This window comes from Meleagris gallopavo, chromosome 14 (assembly GCF_000146605.3).
Source record: "Meleagris gallopavo isolate NT-WF06-2002-E0010 breed Aviagen turkey brand Nicholas breeding stock chromosome 14, Turkey_5.1, whole genome shotgun sequence".
NCBI lineage: Eukaryota > Metazoa > Chordata > Aves > Galliformes > Phasianidae > Meleagris > Meleagris gallopavo.
Window position 1 is genome coordinate 52,791 of NC_015024.2, and position 8,527 is coordinate 61,317.

The window sequence follows — 8,527 nt, forward strand, 5'->3', positions numbered from 1 at the left end:
AAAAAAAAAAAAAAAAAAGATGCTCAAAAGTGAAGAAAGTTTTAGTAGCATACTGTTTTAGTGCTCATTAGCACCTCACCTTCCATTTATTTCTCCAAGTTACAGCTGGACTTCAATTCTGAAAAATTCTGAAGCTTAAATAAAGAGGGAGAAATTGAATTGTTATGAAAGGACACGGTGTTTTCAAACAAAACTCTTTTAAGTATAGAAATGGTTAGCTTTCACCTCTAGCAGAGGAGTATTTCACTACTGGGAAGAATTGAACAAGCAATGAAGATTTTGCTTTTCTCCCTGAAATACATGCACTTGCTTTGAAATACAGGGATGAAGGATTTTATTCATAATAAATAAAAGGAAAATAGTTTCAAGCTGAACTGCTTTGCAGATTAGAGCTTCGCTTCAGCTTTTTCCATTTCATGAGTCAAAACTTTTCCTTTTATTAAGTGCAGCTGAAATTTCAATTTACTTGTGACTGAATATAGTGCTCCATTCAATCCACAAAAAATATTCTATTTATTGGAATGCTTCAGTTTCAGATCATTCTGAGCTAATATTTGTTCAGCTCAGCTAAACTGAAAACCAGAAGCATATCTGTATTTAAATAAAGCAGAATAATTTTTTCCAATCCTGTATCTGTGTCAGCCTAATCAGGTCACTGGTGGGAACTGTTGACTGGTGGAAACACAAGACTTTCTCTTTATGAAAAATGACTGACCTTGCTTTCAAGCAATCTAGTTGGTGTCAACATTGTTTTTCTCAGTAAATAATGGGCTCTAAGTGGCACATCCATTCCTCTTCAGTACAGACAAGTCTTGGAATGTTATTTTTAGGCATCTCGCAGTAATAATGCTCTCAATGCAATGCTTGGAGTATATCTATGGTAATTATTCTGTCTGTTCTCTTGCATTGGTCAGCTCCAGAGACACCTCATGAAACTGCAGCCTTATTTGGCCGCAGAAATGGTAGCAAAAACATGTAAACCTCTGGTAACACTTGGTGGCTTTGAACAATACCACTGCATCAAATTAATTAAACACAGACACACCACCTCTGGCTGAAATGCCAAACAATTCAACTTCAGCACAACTCTTCCTGCTTTAGCTGTCTCTAATTCTCCCACTTTTGGTATTTCCTTTATATGCTAAATGAATAACCCATGCTGGAAGGGACCCACAAGGATTGTCAGCTCCCAAGTCATGCAAGTAACACAGGTTATCAGAACCAAAGCAGCCCTGAGCTGCTCACCTCCATTACAGCCACATCAAATAATCCCATGCTGCTTTGTACACAGTTCCTCAGGTTCTCAGTCCAGGTCTCCAGAGGAGGTGTATTACTTCTACAAAGAAGTTTGTCAATATCCTCAGTAATTTAGTAGAACTTCTGGTCACGATGGCATAGTTCTCAGAAAACTCACTCCCCTGGAATTAAACATGAAAAAGATGCCAAACCAGACTAAAATAATCTAATGACTGTATTTAAATACATGCTTTGTCACCCACATTACTAGGCTAAATATGTAAATGTCTTTGCTCAGCACACTGACTACTAAACGTACAGCAGAGGCAATTCTGCTTACTCAGGCTGCTCTCTAATCACAAGTCATCTCTACTGGGAAATCATCTGAGGTGCCAGTCATGCTGTGGCATACAAGCAGCTCATCTGAGCTTTTTAATGATTTATTACTGCAGTCAGTCTGGTAGCGTTAGCGCTGCTTATCAGAGAGCTGCAGCCAGCAGTGTTACGGTACAGTATAACATCATAACATGTCCTTGCAATGTAGTGCAGGTTAGACTGGGACTGCTTTGACTAGACCTGACTCTTGTTTTAACAAGCAGATGTCTGGCTGCATCAAAAGGAGATTTGTCCTCTGCCCAATACAGACGTTACTCATAGGATGCCTTAAGGTTCTTCATCCCATTTAGTGCAATGTCAGGTCACTATCATCCTCCTGCTGTTAATCAGCATGATGAGATTTCTCATTTCGAGGTTGATGACACCCAGCTCTGTGACTTTTCAAAGCCTAGCGCTGCACACACTGTCACACCACTTCAAACACGAGAATTAATGCAAAACTGCTTCCACTTGAAGTCAGATAAAAGATGGTCTGTTAATGGGTCCGGGTACTTCAGAACAAACTGCTCTTTCCCAAGCTAAATTCTGGAAATGGAAACATCAATTTAAATTCTTGTGTTAGGATTTAGAGTGTTAAACCTGCATCGGCTTGGTTCAGACAATCCCAGAGCAAAACAATGCATGGCTCCAGCAGCCCCTCCAGCAGCACAGTGGCTGCACCTTCGCTCCATCCAGAACTGCTGCCCACGGCCTGTGCTGCCAAGGCAAGGGTTCATTCTGAAGGAAAATTCAGAGCTCCAGAAGTCCCTGGCAAAAGACAATTGTTTGGTGCCTGCAGCCATACTACATACAGAGAGATTGCTTTTTCTGAACCCAGAGCTCTCAGTCTGAGCTGTTCTCCCAACAATTAAGCTGGCATCAGACAAACTCGAGAACTTGATCCGAAGTCGTAAACAGTAACAGACACCAACATTAAGTTTCTCTCCATCCAACTCCTAACAAAAAGGCCACTACTACTATCCCTGCTCACAACTTCAACAGCACCACGGCCAAAAATCATTCCCCAAGCCACACAAACAGGCTTTCAGAAGAAAAGGTTTGGCTCTTCAGTGACATGAAGTTTAAGAAGTTGACCAAAGCAACAACAGATTGAAAAAACCTCAGGTTTGAAACCAGAAGGCAAAAGCAGTAAACCGGGAAAGCGATGCGATTTGCTGATCCACCTAATGTAAACAAGAATGAATTCTTTTTTGATTATTTATCTAGAAAATATATATTTTTTCCTCCAATAAGTCTCCAATCCATTCAGGTAGACCAGCTTTTAAAACAAGAAGATATCAAAGCAGTGAATAATTAAAAGGCTGCTTCAGAGATTGTCAGCACTGATTATACACCAAAGGAACCTCCTGATAAACACAAGTGAAAAGGAGTCCAGAATATCTGGAGTTCTGATTCATTAAAGACTGGCAGCAAGGCCTGAATCTCTTGTGTGATATGCACTTCATTTATCACATTCATACTAGGTGGAACAGAAAAGTTTCCTCAGGCACGTTAATCAAAATCAAGTCCAGTGCCTTTAGAAAAACCTTTAAGAGATGACTCCTCCTTTGCTGTTTAAAACAAACTTTGAAAATAGTTCAGAAGGTCGAAAAATCCTTGATGTTTTGGCCAACTGCCCAGGGATGGTGCTTTCTTAAATACCTTCTTAAACAAACTGTACCAACAGCCAGAAAAGTACAGCTGTAGGGTACAGGTTATTGCTCCTCTCAGAGAGGCTGAAAATCAGCACAGCAGTTCAGTTTTCCACAGCTGAAGTCAGAACTTCTCTAAGTACAAAAAGTCATCACAACACCAAAAAAAAAAAAGAGAATAAGTAAGAGACAGTGAAGGCCCGCAGCAGGAGGCCCTGGATTTTAAAGGCAGAACAGCACTTTTTCTTCTCTCTAGACATAACACTTCAGTACCTTGTAGTTGTTTGCCTGAATACTGAAGAGATATCCAGGAAAATGTAACAACTGTCAGTGATCTCAGGATTCTCTGAAGGATGCTACCTGGTATTTCTGTACCTGGGACAAGCTTGCTGACAGAGGCATCAGTACTTACTGGGCAGAAGGGGATAGCTGTGCAGCTCCTCTTTTCCAAGCACCACAAGTATTGATGCTCTGAAAGGCTCCCTGTGCTGGCTGCTGCACTGCACTACTTAAGGGGAAAAATGTAACAATAATAAAGAAAAAAAAGCAAGTTTTTGTTTTTGCAAGGTGTGGAAGGCCTCATTTATGAGAGTCAAACAAGCTGCATGAATATACGTGCGTATCAATTCTTCAGCACAGCAGAAACCACAACTCACTGCATGACCAAAATTCTACATATGCTACTCCTGAACCCCAATTGCTCCCAACAGTTTCCTCACAAAGCAAAACAAAACGACAAAAATGTCACATCAACAGTGAGCACATAAAAACAAACAAGCTTCCATGCAGCTATGCAAATTGCTCGCCAATAACAACAGAAATTGAAGACTTTGCTCCCAAATACAATTATTTGCATTGCACCCAATGTATCCATTGTGTTATAATCATTTAAAACCTAAGGATCTGTATAATTAACAGATGACGTACTATAGATATCACTGCAATAATCCACATTCTGATATCGATTTAGACTTTTTCCCAAGAGTGTTGAGGCCAATTTATCAGGATGAATTACATTTACTTACAGTTTTGCCCAATGCAGCTACTTTTCCCCCAAAATAAATGCGATTCCAGCAGTTCCAAAATCTTCAGGAAATGCAAATGGGAAGAGTGGAGACCAGAGGACCGGTTCAGAAGGCTCAGACTTAACAAATGGAGAATGAAAAACACTGGAGAAGACACAGAGATATTTCAGCTGACACCGAAGCACCCCGAGCACTGGGCAGAAGCTATGAATACAAACTGAGATGCAGCCATATTTAATCTTTGCAAAATGCTTTCTGCCGGTCTTCTCTTCCAAGTGGGCAATAAAGAGAAACAGAAATAGATTCCCACAGGAAAATGGAAAACTATTTGCTGCGATGCTTCTGCTATGGGAACTGCCTGTAGCCTACAGCATATGGAAGCCAGCAGCCCGTTGGAGCAGCTCTAGTCAAAGTCACTTGGCAGGCCAGCAAAAGCTGCTGCAGGGAATTACAGCTCTGCTCCTTTTGGACCAGGAGTGAGAAAAGGCAGACTTATTCTGAGACCAACCCAGGGCTCAGTTTAAATGTTACCCTTTTAGACCCGCTGGCATTGCCATTCTTTAAGTGTAAAGAAAAACACTTGTTCAAAATTACGAGTTGTAACCTCTTCACGACGTTATAACACTGCTCAGCTCTAATTCAATTAACAGTTCTTCTGTTGCTGCACTCGTCCACATTTTTAAACAATCATTAAAATAGACATGAAAGTTGCAAACCCGAGGTGGTGAAATAATGTTAACTGATGAATACAAGTCTCAGTTTTTCTGTGTATTTTGATATTGAAATCCCACAAAAGGATGACAGGATGCAGCACCAAGACTTGCGATTCAGGCTCTGATGACTGAATTATATTGCATCAAAAGGAAACGTGCACAGACAAAACTTTGATGCAGTCGTTCTTCCATTCAAATGCAGTGGGCTTTGTTCCCTAAGCTGAAACACTGGTGCTGCAAATCACATCTCTTCGTACATCAGTGCAAGACTGTCAGGGCTGGAGCAACACTGAAGTTAGCGCTGCTCTGTGCAGAGAGGGTTAAAAGTTATCAACAGAGTTCTCTTTCTATGTGAGCTACCCCCATGTCCTGTGACTTTGCTGCGTATTAATGCTTCAAACCAGCAGCTCTCAGACCATCAGACCACATTCATTAAGTATTCAGGACTGTTCCAGGTTACTGGCTGAACACCAGCACTGGGTAGAGCAGTTCCTATAAAGCCAGCATAGCAAACCCTTCTGAACTCGTGTTTGCTTCAGAAATATAATTAATTATCTACACAAAGATTTCATATTTCCTCATTTCTTGAACAAACAGAAGTGAGTACTTCTTGCTTTAGTAGCAGGGTTCTGAATAGCTGACTCTAAAAACAGCTGAAGGCTATTGCATAGGCAGAAGGATCAACACAATGAAAGGATGTTACACACAAAAAAAACAAACAAAAAAAACCAACTCACCCATCTTCCAAGATCCAGGCCTGCAGAAAACCTCCACAAAAAACAGATCTCCAACCAGAAACCCTTCCCCCATGGCAGTCAGCCCTTCAATGAGGTCTAAGAGAGGTGCAGCTGGGCTCCACCTCTTCCTATCATACACTGAATTGCCTTCACCTGTGCTCCCAGGGCTGACCCAGTCCTTTCCCAGGTGCTCAACCAGCAGTTCAGGCTGGGACTCGGCAGTTCCCATCCAGTTATGCTTGAGGCTGGATGACAGAAGTAGGGAAAGAGAGAAGAGCAGAGCACTTTGTTTCAGTAAGATCATCAAACATCATTAACATCCCACCACCTACAAAAAACAAGCAAAGAAAACAACAAGGAAACTTTCTGCTACAAGTTATCCAAAAACTGCTGAAATTCAACTGTGAGTCAGCAAGAGTAACTCAGGTCACAGATTAAGTTTTTTGCATAATTAGTTTACGTTTAATCAGACTGCTGGTATGTAAACATAATTACCATTCACAGACCTTTAATTGAAATTGTCACAGCACGACTGCTAGCTACTTCTCCAGCTCTGCTAAAATGGATTTCCACTCCACAGACACAAAGTGGGGATGGCAGTTCTCCTCAACACTGCCATGCACCAGGCTGAACGCACCAGGCAAGGCTCCTCACACTCGTACTGGTGAAGCTAGACAAAAAACACCACAGTTCCTTTGGAATAGTACATGTAATAAATTAACTTAAGCTGACATTAATTGTACCAAACACATTTGAGCTCATGCACGACCACCAAACTCATGGCGTGGATTCTAACCATTCCAGTAAAGCTTACCTCCAAAGGGAAAATCCACACAAACTATGATTTATATGCAGAAATGCCAAAGACCATTGGTGACCTTTCTTATGCCTCTGCCCTCCTGAAATGAGTTCTACAATTCACCTGCGTGGTCAGAGAACATGTGCACAGTGCTCTTTAAAATTAAAATGAGGCCTCCACCTACACCTTAGTAATTGTCAGCCAAGTATTTAGAAAAAGAGTTAAGTAACAATATCTTCTTACACGTGCACTGACTCACAGTGCATTAAGGAGAGCAGGACAGAGGCAGCCTTACAAAGAAGGCTTCTCACAAGAGTGCTGTTAAGACACCTGTGGGTCTTCTCAACTCCATCATGGTTGTGCCTCTCATTCTGAACCGCTCTCAAACTGGGGCTGTTGAATACTTTTCAGTACTTGTAAAAACTAGGTATGCTTGTATGATTCAATTCTCTAACCTACCCTTTCTTTCTTACAAGCCCCAAGGGCAGCAGCATCAAAAAAGTCCTAACTGGGCTGTACCCAAGGTCCCAGTCTGATGGATGACACAATCACAAAGGAAAAGCGACAGTTAACTTCAGACTTTTTTCCTTTAGCTCCTCTTGTTTGCTTGGCCTGCCTGGGAAGCCCAGCCTTTATTATCTTTCATGGGGATGTGCAGTGAATGCAGTGACGTTAACAGCTGCTCAGTACTTGATGAGCAGCGGCCAGGGTTAGCCAGCAGGGTCAAGACAGAGTAAAGCTGTGGGGAGATAACCTACAAATTTGACTTAAGTTCTCCACAAGTTTAAATTACTTTCAGTGAAACCAGTGAAGATTTGACAAATGAGATGAATGACCCCCTGAGACTTAACGTTTCACAGGGAATTTGCAGTAAAATTAACAGGCAAATTTTAAGCATGCTGTTTCTACCATTAAACAAAAACCTTTTTATCACTTACTTTCTCCACGTTATCTAACTTTGTTACGCTTCAATCACCTCTCCTGTGAAAGCAGTGCCGATTATTTACTCATTAATGTCAGAAAGTCTCTGTCTCCACACGTGTGCATGTTCCCACATAGCTCTGCACTGTGCATTTCAGCAGCTACTGCTGAGACAAACAGATCCGTCCTGGAGGAAGAGGTGGACTCTGGCAGCTTGGCAGCTTCTTCCAGCTGCAGAAGGAGTTGCTGTCTCTCCAGACGGATCCTCCCAGCTCTGACAGGACGGAGCCGCCTCAGACCCCTACAAAGGGGTTTTGGACGTGTTTTCAGAAGTGTGTACCAAACCCGTGTGTCATTGCCCCATTCCACAAGACACCAGGCACAGGGATTGCCAGAGCAGGTCAAGGGGATGCAGGGAGCGGCGCCTGGCGAAGTGGGGGATGCCGAAGCGTTACCTCGGAAGCCTCGGGAACCAAGAGCAACGAGGGCCTGCCGCCGTCTGAGCCCAGGCTGGGACTTGCCTTCTCACCGCGCAGCAGGGCAGGCTGTGGGCACCGCCGGGCACAGATCCCAAGGAGAATGCAACCGCTTGAGGAAGCGGCGTCGAACATTCTCACGGGCCGCAGCGGGCGCAGCAGAGCAGAGCGGGTCAGTCCTTTCCTGGGCAGCGCTGGGCCTGATGCGCCCCAGGGTCCGGTTGGCCCTTCGCCGTGCCCGGCGGAGCTCCGAGCTCCGGGAAAGCCCCGAGCCGGGCGGCGAGCGTCGGGGAAAAGAGGACGCGCCTTCCGCTCACGGCGAGGTACGGCCGTGTCTGTAGGCGGCCCGGCGCCAGGTTCTCCTGGCAGCGAGAAGCGAGCCGGGAGAGGAGCCCGGACAGCGGAGGAGCCGAGAGCTCCCTGTGCCGCGATGCGCGGTCCCGCTTCTCCTCCTCGTTCTCCCCCTCGACCCGGTGCCGTCCGACTCCGCTCTCCGCTTTCGTTGCAGCTCCTCTTCTCCCGTCCCGCCGACTCCGGCGCTGATGCCCGAGGAAGAACCGGGCTGCGGAGCAGAGCCCCGTCCGCCGCAATGA

At 44.0% G+C, this 8,527-nt stretch overlaps 1 long non-coding RNA gene across 5 annotated transcripts in view; it reads right to left on the reverse strand.

The window, feature by feature from the left end:
- Nucleotides 1-8,520, reverse strand: part of LOC104913090 — a 14,865-nt gene extending 6,345 nt beyond the window's left edge. For 3 of the 5 annotated variants that reach the window (XR_004161271.1, XR_004161270.1, XR_004161269.1), the window contains exons 1-5: nt 7,476-8,520; nt 6,245-6,408; nt 5,739-5,983; nt 4,289-4,432; nt 1,246-1,418 (exon numbers count right to left, since the gene is read on the reverse strand). This is a non-coding gene — a long non-coding RNA (uncharacterized LOC104913090). Of the gene's footprint in view, nt 1-79; nt 135-1,245; nt 1,419-4,288; nt 4,433-5,738; nt 5,984-6,244; nt 6,409-7,475 lie in introns of all 5 variants that reach the window. The other 2 variants (XR_004161272.1, XR_004161273.1) reach the window with 2 other exon arrangements.
- Nucleotides 8,521-8,527: the final 7 nt, after the last annotated feature.